The sequence below is a fragment of the Anolis carolinensis genome, chromosome 4, assembly GCF_035594765.1.
Source record: "Anolis carolinensis isolate JA03-04 chromosome 4, rAnoCar3.1.pri, whole genome shotgun sequence".
NCBI lineage: Eukaryota > Metazoa > Chordata > Lepidosauria > Squamata > Dactyloidae > Anolis > Anolis carolinensis.
In genome coordinates this window covers 124,440,018-124,452,806 of record NC_085844.1, presented here as the reverse complement: position 1 = coordinate 124,452,806, position 12,789 = coordinate 124,440,018, and positions in this window count along the sequence as shown.

Genomic DNA, 12,789 nt, shown 5'->3' with positions numbered 1-12,789 from the left:
CACAACTATGTGGCCCAAATGATTCATTGGAACCTATGCCTCAAGTATCACCTCCCTGCAGTTAAGAACTGGTGGGATCACAAACCTGCAAAGGTTGTGGAAAATGAACACGCAAAGATACTGTGGGACTTCCGAATCCAGACTGACAAAGTTCTGGAACACAACACACCAGACATCACAGTTGTGGAAAAGAACAAGGTTTGGATCATTGATGTTGCCATCCCAGGTGACAGTCGCATTGAAGAAAAACAACAGGAAAAACTCAGCCGCTATCAGGACCTCAAGATTGAACTTCAAAGACTCTGGCAGAAACCAGTGCAGGTGGTCCCAGTGGTGATGGGCACACTGGGTGCCGTGCCAAAAGATCTCAGCCGGCATTTGGAGACAATAGACATTGACAAAATTACGATCTGCCAACTGCAAAAGGCCACCTTACTGGGATCTGCACGCATCATCCGAAAATACATCACACAGTCCTAGACACTTGGGAAGTGTTCGACTTGTGATTTTGTGATATGAAATCCAGCATATCTATCTTGTTTGCTGTGTCATACAATGTCGTTGTGTCAATAATAATAATAATAATAATAATAATAATAATAATAATAATAGGTAAAGGTAAAGGTTTTAACCTGACATTAAGTCTAGTCGTGGCCGACTCTGGAGTTTGGTGCACATCTCCATTTCTAAGCCGAAAAGCTGGTGTTGTCCATAGACAACTCCATGGAGTGCTGTTCACTTCCTGCTGGAGCAGTACCTATTGATCTACTCACATCTGCATGTTTTCGAACTGCTAGGTTGGCAGAAGCTGAGGCTAACAGCAGGAGCTTACCATGCTCCCTGGATTCAAACTGCTGACCTTTCCATCCGCAAGTTCAGTAACTCAGAGGTTTAACCCGCTGCACCGCATTTCCTTGTGTGCCTTCCCAGCCTTCACTTGGGATAATAGTCCCAGGGCCCTGATCCACTCAGCCAGGTTAAAGCATCCCAAAGGCATAGGTGCAATAAAATGATGGTTTATTAATTTCAGAAATATTAAAAGCAGTGTAACAATAAAATCTAAATGCAATGGTAGCCCATGTCCCTTCAGCTGGGCTCAGTTCTTCTTAAGCACAGCTGTCATTTACCAGGGTTTGCAAAAAGGAGCAGATACCATTCCACAGATCAAGTTCCTAGGCCACATCATGGTTAAGTACATCCCCTCAGGACCTGGCAAGTGGATAATGATAGTCAACAAAGGCTTCCAGTTGATCTTAGTGTACAGCAGAAGCCACACACTGGATGTCTCTAGAAAATGCAACTTTGGTAGAATTGCCTCTATAACCCACTTAGCGAACATGGATGCTTTCTGATACAACTGAGTGTGGAAATAAGTTATCTTTCCTTTCTAGATGTGGCAAGAGGAGATATGTCCATGGGCAAGATTTTTCCCTAATAGTTTCTGAGCCTTGTATATTCAATATGTTTGTTTTGAATGACAGGACACAGGAAATTGCTGACCTGCCTCACAGCATGACTGTTACATACAGTTATAAGAACAGCCCAAGCGTTTTAGTTGGTATGTTTCCAGACAGATGGCTCTTAGGAGTCATTTCTTTGCTATGAATTCCCAGTGGAATAGCAACTGACTTTTTACACTACCAGATGATATTGTATTTTTTTGCTGTGTGCATATGTTTGCTCTGTTCTATTCATACCAGCACCCTTAGTGCAACTCCCTCACCTCTTTTCAGGAGCATGTTTTTGATATGGAGTTTAAATGGATCATAGACCAGCACACTAGTACACAGTGGTCATCACTTTTATCCATTTTCATTCATTAATAACACTAAAATACATTTACAGCTTTGCAAAAAAAAAAAGAAAAGAAAAAAATCACTAAAACAAAGGGAAGTTATAGTGCTGAAATGAACCTCAGTTCCCAAGACAAACAAAGCTCAAGGATCTGTCAGAATGAAACAGAGCTACAGTTGAACCAAAACAACGTTTTATTGATTACATGAAGGTGTTAAGTCAGATTCAGCAATAAACCAAAAAGCAAAGTTAGCATGCATCCCTCCATGTGATCAAAGTAGTCTTTTCATCACAGCTGCTGCTCACTGGGGTCCACATGACAAACTAGATACCACTTCAATGCACTACTTTCCTGAATTGGACTACAATCTATTTTACTCCTCCTTAGGAAGAGATCAAAGAATCAGACTTCCCTATGATTTTTATATATCTTTTTCTCCCTCGTTCTGAGAAGTACTGAAACTTTTTCAGGTAAAGGTGCAGGGAGATCACATTCTTACAGTTTGAAATAAATTTGTACAGTCTGCTAGATAAAGTCTGCTACGGAAAGCCACATTTTATTTTATCCTGCCCCCAACAAGCTTGCTTTATTAAATGCTTAATTACTGGGCTATGCATCTAACTCAACCTATGGCCTTCCAGGTATTTGGGACTCCAACTCCCAGAAGACCAAGGCAGCTTGTCCAATGGTCAGGAATTCTGGGAGCTGAAATCCAAAATACCGCAGGTTGTGCAGGCCTGATCTAAATCTAGGAGCTTAAGTACAGGTAGAGCATTTTTACATGGATAATTGTGATCATGACACCTTTGTTTTCTGATAATTCAAGGTATACTGATTTTGTCTCATATATAAAGGTAAAGGTTTTCCCCGACGTTAAGTCCAGTCGTGTCCGACTCTGGAGGTTGGTGCTCATCTCCATTTCTAAGCCGAAGAGCCAGCATTGTCCATAGACACCTCCAAGGTCATGTGGTCGGCATGACTGCATGGAGTGCCATTACCTTCCCACTGGAGCGGTACCTATTGATCTACTCACATTGGCATGTTTTTGAACTGCTAGGTTGGCAGAAGCTGGAGCTAACAGTGGGTGCCCACTCCGCTCCCCAGATTCGAACCTGCGACCTTTAGGCCTGCAAGTTCAGCAGCTCAGCGCTTTAATACAGTGTGCCACCGGGGGCTCATATATAAAAATACTAAAATATTATGTCTCCAATGACCTCTAGGTTATGGGTATACAGTATATATGAAGCAAAAAATGAATGTCGTGTTTAAAAGTGGTTTAGACAAGCCTTTGAGAATGTCTAGCCCAATAGTCCGCAATTATGATTCAGCACAGCACTTTCATGCTATTCCCTTGTTCCTTAGCTACAACTTGCACTATCTCTTTCCTTTCTTCTTGCTTATGTTTTTATGACAGATGACACTTTAGGTTACTGGCGCTGTTCTGAGCTCAAATTGTTGTTTTATATACTAGTGGTTTTATTTTGTATTGTACTGTGTTTTTATTTTATGTGTTGTTTTAGGCACCTTGTGCCATATGTAAGCCACCACGAGTCCCTTCGGGGAGATGGAGGCGGGGTACAAAAATAAAGTTATTTATTTATTTATTTATTTATTATTCTGTCTCTAAGACAGACGTTTTCAACCTGTGGATCCCCAGATGTTTTGGCCTTCAGCTCCCAGAAATCCTAACAGCTGGCAAACTGGCTGGGATTTTCGGGAGTTGTAGGCCAAAACACCTGGGAACTCACAGGTTGAGAACCGTTGCTCTAAGAGATCTGATAATAGATATATAAATATTCCAACATTTTGAAAAAATTGGTAACATCTGCTGCTTCCAAGCATTTTAGACAAGGGAGACCCGGCCTGTATATAAAAGACATGTGTGGGGTGAATATAAGTACTAATTTCTTGATAATGCTTTTGGATATTCCATCTCCTTACACTCCATCACTTAGTGCTCACAGTTGCCGTATATGGCTCTGAATTGAGCGCACAGAGCATACACAGCAGTGTACAAATTACGAAGGCTGCAAACCATGTACAAAGAAAAAACAAACACACACAATAATTGATATGACCATAGGATGTAACAAGTACTATACTTCCACAGTGTTTATGTGTAGAGGAAAATGATGGGGAAAAAAACCCTTTCAGTCAATCATCAATGTTGCATGCTGCAAGTCAGAATTATGGAAAAAATAAACACATTTATGATCCTACAGCAAGCTGGTTTCAGGAAAGGGAAAAGCTGCACGTCACAAATACTGAACCTGACTCAGCACATAGAAGATGGTTTTGAAAGACAGCAGATTACAGGAGATGTCTTCATAGACCTGTCAGCAGCTTATGATACTGTAAATCAGGGGTCCCCAAACTAAGGCCCGGGGGCCACATGTGGCCCATCCAAGCCATTTATCTGGCCCCCGCTGCGGCAGCTCCCTCCTCCTCCTTCACCTTTGCTTATTTATAATGGCATTTTTATTATTAATTAATTAATTATTAATGATTAAGGGGTGCTTTGCTAGTGTTTTTGGTGCACAAAAGCAGAAGGGGTTGGACTAAATAGCACAAGGGGTCTCTTCCAACTCTTTGTTGTTGTTGTTGTTGTTGTTGTTGTTGTTGTTATTGGCACAAAGACATAGTATAACACAGGAAATGATATCTATATTTCGAATCACAAAATCACAAGTCGAAAACTTCCCAAGCGTTTAGGACTCTGATTATTATTATTATTATTATCAACAACATTGAGGCTGGGTGGCCATCTGTCAGGGGTGGTTTGTTTGTGCTTTTGGTGCACAAAGGCAGAAGGGGTTGAACTAAATGGCCCAAGGGGTCTCTTCCAACCCCCTTTATTATTTTGATGATGATGATGATTAACATTGAGGCTGTATTTGTTCCCATTTTGGTTTTTTTTTTACTTCAAAATAAGATATGTGCAGTGTGCATATGAATTTGTTCATAGTTTTTTTTTTTAAAAAAACTATAGTACGGCCCTCCAACGGTTTGAGAGAACTTGAACTGGCCCCCTGTTTAAAAAGTTTGGGGACCCCTGCTGTAAATCATCGCCTCCTCTTGAAAAAAAAGCATAATAAAGGATTACCACCTCACTTACTTCATAGGAAATCTGCTACAAAACAGGAGCTCTTTTGTTGAGTTCCAGGGTCAGAGAAGCAGATGGCGAAAAAGGAAAAATGGCCTGCCTCAGGGGAGTGTGCTTCATCAATGTTTAACATTTACACAAATGATCAGCCACTGCCAGGAGGGACGGAGTTTCATCTCTGCAGATGATCATGTCATCACCACTCAAGCAGGGAGCTTTGAAATGGTTGAACAGAAGCTCTCTGAAGCTTTAGGTGCTCTTACTGCCTATTACAGGGAAATCCAGCTGATTCCTAATCCATCTAAAATGCAGACATGTGCTTTTCATTGTAAGAACAGACAAGAATTTCGAGCTCTGAGGATTACCTGGGAAGGAATCTTAGTGGAGTATTGCAGCACGCCAAAATACCTGGGAGTTACTCTGGACTGTGCTCTGACTTATAAGAAGCTCTGCATGAATATCAAGCAAAAAGTGGATGCTAGAAATAATATTATATGAAAGCTGACTGGCACAACCTGGTGGTCACAACCAGACACAGTGAAGACGTCCGCCCTTGTGCTTTGCAACTCTTCTGCTGAATATGCATGCCCAGTATGGAATACATCTCACCACGTTAAAACAGTGGATGTGGCTATTAATGAGATATGCCACATTATCATACGATGTCTATGCCCTACTCCACTGGAGAAATTATACTGTATAACCAGTACTGCAACACCTGACATCCGTCGGGAAGTGGCAGCCTGTAATGAAAGGACCAAAGTGGCAGGTTAAAACCTGGAACCTCAATCAGTGGCTGATACCAGATGAGAAACCCCCTGGGCACACAGAAGGCTGGGCAACTTGGAAGGAGCTGAACAGACTGTGCCCTGGCACCACGAGATGCAGAGCTAACCTTAAGAAATGGGACTACAAAGTGGAATCCACGACATGCAAGTGTGGAGAAGAGTAAACCGCAGACCACGTACTACAATGCAGTCTGAGCCCTGCCACATGCACAACGGAGGACCTTCTTACAGTGACACCAGAGGCACTCAAAGTGGCCAGCTTCTGGTCAAAAGAAATCTAGCATAATGCCAAGTTTTTAACTTTGTGGTTTTTCTATACATTATAACTATATTCTCAATTCGCTTTTGAAACAATAAATAAATAAATACCTATGTTGCAACAAGGAGGAAGTACAATAAAAGGATTTTAAAACATGATTTTTTAAAAATAGCATTATAAAGATATATGCTATACTTTTATAATGCTGTTTGCTCTGAAGTAGTATCAAGGGGTGAAATGCTATACTTCTGTATCATTGTTTTAAAAGTACAGTACTTTCCAAAAGCTTTTGCCTGTCATCCATGTTCCCCTTCTTGCTAAATGGCAGTGACTGAATAGCCTTTTCCTTCATCATTAAGGAAAGCATGCTTCAACTGAAGTGACATTTTGTTGTTTCTCTGATATTTTTTAATAAAAATATACCAGTGGAAAAGTGTTACTTAAAGGTTATGACGAATAGACCTTTAAGTAACAGGTGACAAATGGCAATAGTTCTAGTGAATCTGTGCTGATTCATGATCCATTCATCTGTCTGATAGATCAGTGCCCAGATCAACAATACTCACTCAGAAGAGAGATGACATCTGAGCACAATCTGTTACTTTTCCATTCCTTTTAAAGAGTCAGGTTTTCTCTGGTTAGGAAAAAAGACAGAGCAGTTAGAAAAGCCTAGAGAAGGATTTCAAATGGATGCCTCATATGAAATGGGAATGAATGAACCAGGGGAATTATGTACCGGATCTTTATCTGGAAGTGGCTTTGCAGTGTATAGGTGCTATTGTATATTTACAAGACATAAACCAGTGTAGTTTTAGCACTCTTCAAACTAGCCACAAGTTCAATTTGTCATGGTTTGCAAAGGCACTGTGTTGTGTGTGTTAACTGGAAAAAGAAGTGCATGAAACCGATTGGCTGAATCTGCAAGGACCTGGGGATTGATTTGATACTGTTTCTGTTCTGCTGCTGCAGAACCAGTTTGGACAGGTTTTTCAGTGCTGACTGAGTACTGCTGGTGAAATGGAGCAGTGTACTCAGAGAGAGGCCTTGCTATTTTGAGGCCTGTTTGCTGCTGGGAAGAGAGGATAGGGAAACAAGACTGTGTTCTTCTCTGAAGCGGATTTGGGGAGTCTTTATGACTGTGGACTTCTGTAAGTGATCAGGGGGACCATTGTAAATATGACTGTTTTTTGATTTCTTGGAATCAGTAAAGTTCCTGTGTTTTTGTTCTGCAAACCTGAGTGACATATTATTGTTCTGCAGGTGACTCTGGATCACAGGCACTTGTAAGAGCATCCATTTATCATCATCATCAATCCATAACACAACTTCCCGCTTGACTGTGTGACACAGAGCATGTCATTATTCTCAACTTAACCAACCTCAGCTGCTTGTTGTAAAGATAAAGTTGAATGACAAACTATGGACTCTTGGGCAAAGGAAGCAAACGTTTTCATTCATAACTTGGAAAGAAATTGGAAATTTCTAAGTCAACGGGCATCTTGAAGTCACATGCATGCCCACAATCTGGAGAAATTTCCTTTACTTTCAAATATTATCTTTTGCCGTCATTATTGCATCACACATAGAAGATGTTGAGATTATGGCCCTCATTTTCATATATTCGGAATGAATTCCAAAATGTTTTCTGAATGACACTAGCATGTAGCATAAATTCTGAGATAGGAACCTGTGTTTTTGGAGAAAATGAAGGGTAGAGGGGAAGGAAATACCAGTGTATAAAAAGTAATGATTATTTTTCTTCACTCCCCACACTCTTCATTAATTCATCTTAATGCCAGGGCTGATTTTACAATTAGGTAGAGTAAAACAATAGCCCCAGGTGGCAGAAGCTGTGTGTGCATGTGTGTGTGTTGGTGGATGGATAGTAGCAGTGCCTAGGTATCTCTTTGGAGGCTGCTGGTGAATCAGTTGAGATGCAGAGCTGTCGTCTATGCCTCATAGTCAACTCTGTCTCACCCTGACAAGCCTGCCCTCAGGTACTATGGAGGACATTTCTCCTTTCATCAGTGCTGAAGGTAAGATTCAGCGGATAGTCCAGTGTACATCTGTGTGTCAGAAGACAGCTGCCTTCTTATCCCTTGCCTTTGGAAGTGAAATGTCTTAAGCTGGTTCTGTTTGGTGCTTATACTGGAAACAGGGTGAGGAGAGGGTAGAATAGGGGTTACCACAAAATGCATTGACATACTCACTGTCCAACTGGGATGTTGAATCAGTAGTCATTGGGAACTCTTTAGGGACTGAAATACATACTTATGAAATCCCTATGGGCTGTGGTGACTTTATGAAATGCATATAGAAACCATATCAATGTTAAGAACCAGCAGTAGGTCTACAGTATTTTTCAGATATAGTTTGGGTATTCTAGGTACCCTGTAATACTCTAAAGCAGTGTGTTTTAAACTCTGCTCCTCCAAGTGTTTTGGATTTAATCTCCCAGAAATCCCAGCCAGCTTACCAGCTGTTAGGAACTGTGAGTGCTGAAGTCCAAAACATCTGGAGGAATAGTGTTTGAGAAACATTGCTCTAAAGCAGTGGTTCTCAACCTGTGGGTTGCCAAGTGTTTTGGCCTACAACTTTCAGAAATCCCAGCCACTGTACCAGCTGTAAACTGGGGGCCCCTGGTGGCACAATGGGTTAAACCCTTGTGCCGGCAGGACTGCTGACTTGAAGGTTGGGTTGCTGAAAGTGGGTAAACTCCTTCTGTCAGCTCCAACTCCCACATGAGAGAAGCCTCCCACAAGGATGGTAAAAACATCAAGACATCTGGGCGTCCCCTGGGCAACATCCTTGCAGACAGGCAATTCTCTCACTCCTGACACACACACACACACACAAAAACAGTTGTAAGTATTTCTGGGAGTTGAAGACCAAAACATCTGGGGACCCACAGGTTGAGAACCATTGTTCTAAAGGAAAAGGAACATTTATCCTGGTAACCCAAAGGCTCATAAACTTGATGAAGACAATTGGCTTGACAGGGAAATATTAAATTTGTACGGCAAATGCAGAGAAGCTAAGATTGAAAAATGAGCCGTCAATGCTACTGACTATAGTTGTACAAATTAGGCTCATGAAACATGACTTCAAATCCTGGCTCTACTACTGATTTAACAGATGGCTTTGGTACTTCATTCACTATCATTCCCTGTCCATTTGTAAAAATGGAATTTAACATCTGCCTCACAAAGTTAATGTAAAACCCGATAAGGATGTATTTATTGAATTTTATTTAAAACGTTTACATATCAGCATTCTTCATTTAAAGCTAGCAAAATATAAAACATGTTCCATAGTTATTACCGCTTCAATCCTGTCTTCCACGGAGCACAGGATTATATAGCTTGGGAATAGCTCCTTGTATCCTTGTGACAATCTTTGAGGTAGGCTGGTCTAAGACAGTGTTTCTCAAACTCTGCTCCTCCAGATGTTTTTGATGTTCACTCCCATAATTCTTAACAGCTGCTGGGATTTCCTAACAGCTGCTGGGATTTCTGGGAGCTGCCGTTCAAAACAGAGGAGGAGCAGAGTTTGAGAAACACTGGTCTAAGAAATGCTGACTGATCTACAGTGAGCTCTTGACTCAAGGAGAAACTTTAAACCAGCCCAGCCCTATTGATTCTACATTCATCAAAATGTTATACACCTAGCCATTTAGAAGCAGTAATCAACATAATCGTTCATATGGCAGATGTTGTACACTACAGTATAATTTAATTCAAACAAATGAGTGAAAAAAGCCTCACAATATCCAACATGAACAGAGACCAAATGCTTCTTTTAAGAATCAATTCAAACCAGGTTTTGGAAAAGTTGTTTGTGGGCTCTCTGTCATGAATGCAACTAATCATGGATTAAAAATACACAACATAGTATCATATGTGCCATATTTGTGATGATGGAGAAAGATGTGAGGCTGTAGAGAGACAGAGGATCTGTGAAATGGTGGAAGGAATGGGTTTATGCAGAGCACTACACTTGGATTTCCATCATTTCACAAATCCAGTTTCACAAGTAGAGCACATGCTATGCTACTTGTGTCATTCATTGTGAAGAGAGACTGGGGACCGGTGAAGTGGTATGAAGCCAAGCATAACGTTTCCCTACAGTCTTGCAAATACGGTATGCACTAGGCATGTGCAAAATAAAAAATAAAAAATTGGAAAGCGTTGTAAGTTGGATCAGTTTCATATGATTCATATTTATTTTTTAAAAATTAATCTTTATTGAATGGGGTTTTTCATACAATATTAAAAGAGGGGGCATAAAAAGTGCCATATGATTCATATTTATGATGTGATATCCTATGCGCACACACAGTCCATGCTAAAAATTAAGAAATCAAAACTTACCTCATACTTTTTTGTTTTAGTTTTGTAAATCAGTTTCATATTCAGTGCAAGGAAGCAAAGCCAAAAAGGCTGCCTTAGTGCATGCCTTGCGTTCCCTCTGTAAATTAATGGCCTCTCTCTTGCCATTAGGAGAGGGGAACAGAGGGAGCGTGTTTTCTGGGAACAGCACAAAACTCTGGGAATGCAGTTTGGGAAGGGAGGAGCCCTATGTCAGAGATTTCAAAAGACCCTGCCCTAAACTACATTTCCCAGAATGCAGCAGCATCAGAAAACACCAATCAGGGTAGCAGAGAGAGAGATTTGTCCCGTCCTAACAGCAGCCAGTGAGAGTTCCAATGAATGGTTGAATCTGCAAAGAGGAGGACTGATGAATACTTCTAGTAAGTAAATCTTTGTCCTGGGCTGGGAAGAAATCTCTAAATGGATGGTCCCTATCGGGGAAACATATTAATTAGGCTGGATGGCCATCTGTCAGTAGATTTTTGATGGTGCCTTTCTGCCTGGAAGAAGGGGGCAATCTTGGGGGTCGCTTCCAACTCTAGGATTCTATGAAAATGTAGAATTGGTTAATATTGGATAAGTGGATATCCGTGGATAAGTGAAATGTTCTGAAATTTGGTGGGCTAACAGTGGTAAATGTGTTCAACCATTGTAGCACATTTCACCCCAATAGCTTTAAAAATGATGGAGAAAGGAGCCCTGAAGCTTCCCCATTTATTGTAATTTATGTGCAATTGCTGTAACAAAATAGTAACGAAATTTCGTTACTCTCGTTATAGTAATGAATTTTTCAGTAAGTATACTTTAGAAACACTTTAGAAATGAAGCTCCACTCCCCCACCCCAGTTTTGTAATGACTTTTGAACTATTTTTAATGGATCGCACATCCCTAAGTATGTACTATGCCATTTTATCTAATGAGATTTATCTAATGAGTATTTTGGTACAGTCATGGAACCATGCCCCCATTTAATACACGACTGTACATATGCAGGCATACAGGCACACCAATACTGCAATAAGTCTTGCTTGTTGGTACCTTTTCCTGAAAGTTACAGCTCTTATTTTGCCTTCTGAGTATGTGCTGTTGAAATTCTGTTAGCAAGAGTTGCTAAGCACTGATATTCTTTCTTTTTTTATCCCCTCCCAGGTTTTAGTCCAGGCATGGGCAAACGAAGGCCCAGGGGGCAGATGTGGCCCACTGGGTGCTTGCCTCAGGCCCTCCTTATTTTCCTTGTCCTCTTGGCATTAAGATACAATGGCCCACCACATCCCTATGCCAAAAAGACAAGGGAGGAAGGCACATAGCAGCTGAGAGCCCTCTGGAGTACTCTCAGCCACTGAGTGTCTCGCCCTTTTCCCGGCATAAGTGTTAGCGGCCCTATCCTTATGCCAGGAGGATGGCTCAAGAAAGGCATGTGGTAGCTGACAGCCCTCTGGAGCTCTCTCAGTCACTACTTGTCTCGCCCTCCTCCTAGCATAATGCCAAGAGGACAGCCTGAGGATCGGGGCAGTCACCCTGTGTCTTGCCTTTCTCTCAGCATAAGGATGGAGTGAGCAGCTCCATCCTTATGCCAGGAGAACAACCTAAGACTGACCCCAGCCCTGTCCTTTCCTGGCCATCCCCACCCAGCGTATGTCTGGCCTCCTTCCTCCTGACCGGGTATAAAAGACTAAGAATGACTAAGGTTCTTTCAGGCAGGGGGAATCTTTTTATCCCACCGCTGCCACCAATTTGTAAAAGAGGGTAGCATAGAAGACCCAATTAATAACGAATAGATGTCCCAAATAATAAAAGATGACTGCCACCGATTAGTGGAAATGCAGCCACCACTGTGTGGAGAGACACCTTTAGATTATAAAAGTTCTCAACCACCCAATAGAGGAAGCCTTTTACTTTATTCGGTGTTAAAATGGTAGCACAATTGTGCTGAGGGAGTCTATAGATGACAGAGGCTTTGATGTAAAAAGAACAATATCAAGTTTATTCAGGCACAAGCTTGGTGGTTACAAAAGATGTTTTACTTAGAGGTATTCTTATTAACAGTTACTATACTAGAATGAGATGAATCAAACTCTCTAAAGTATCACTTCTTTTACTTAAAGTAGTTAAAACTTCTTCCTCTGCTCCTTTTAAACTGCTACTTCAATTGATTTCTGTGAGACCAGCTGGGATTGATTCCCAAATTCTGAAACTTGGACTATCCAGTGACTTCAAACCACAGTCATCCCTGTGATATACTATCACAGATTCCAGGACACAGACTGCATTAAATAAGTCACCAAATTTATTTGAAACTGACTCAAAATGAACAATTGAGTCTCCTTGATCCCATCAATCTGGAATCAATCTTCCCTGTGCCTCATCAGAGCACAGACTGAGGCTTCACTTTTAAAAAACCTCTTCACTTCTCCTCCCCTCGGCAGATGGCTCCGCCCACATCTCCATGGCAACTGCCTCAGAGGAGAGCCAC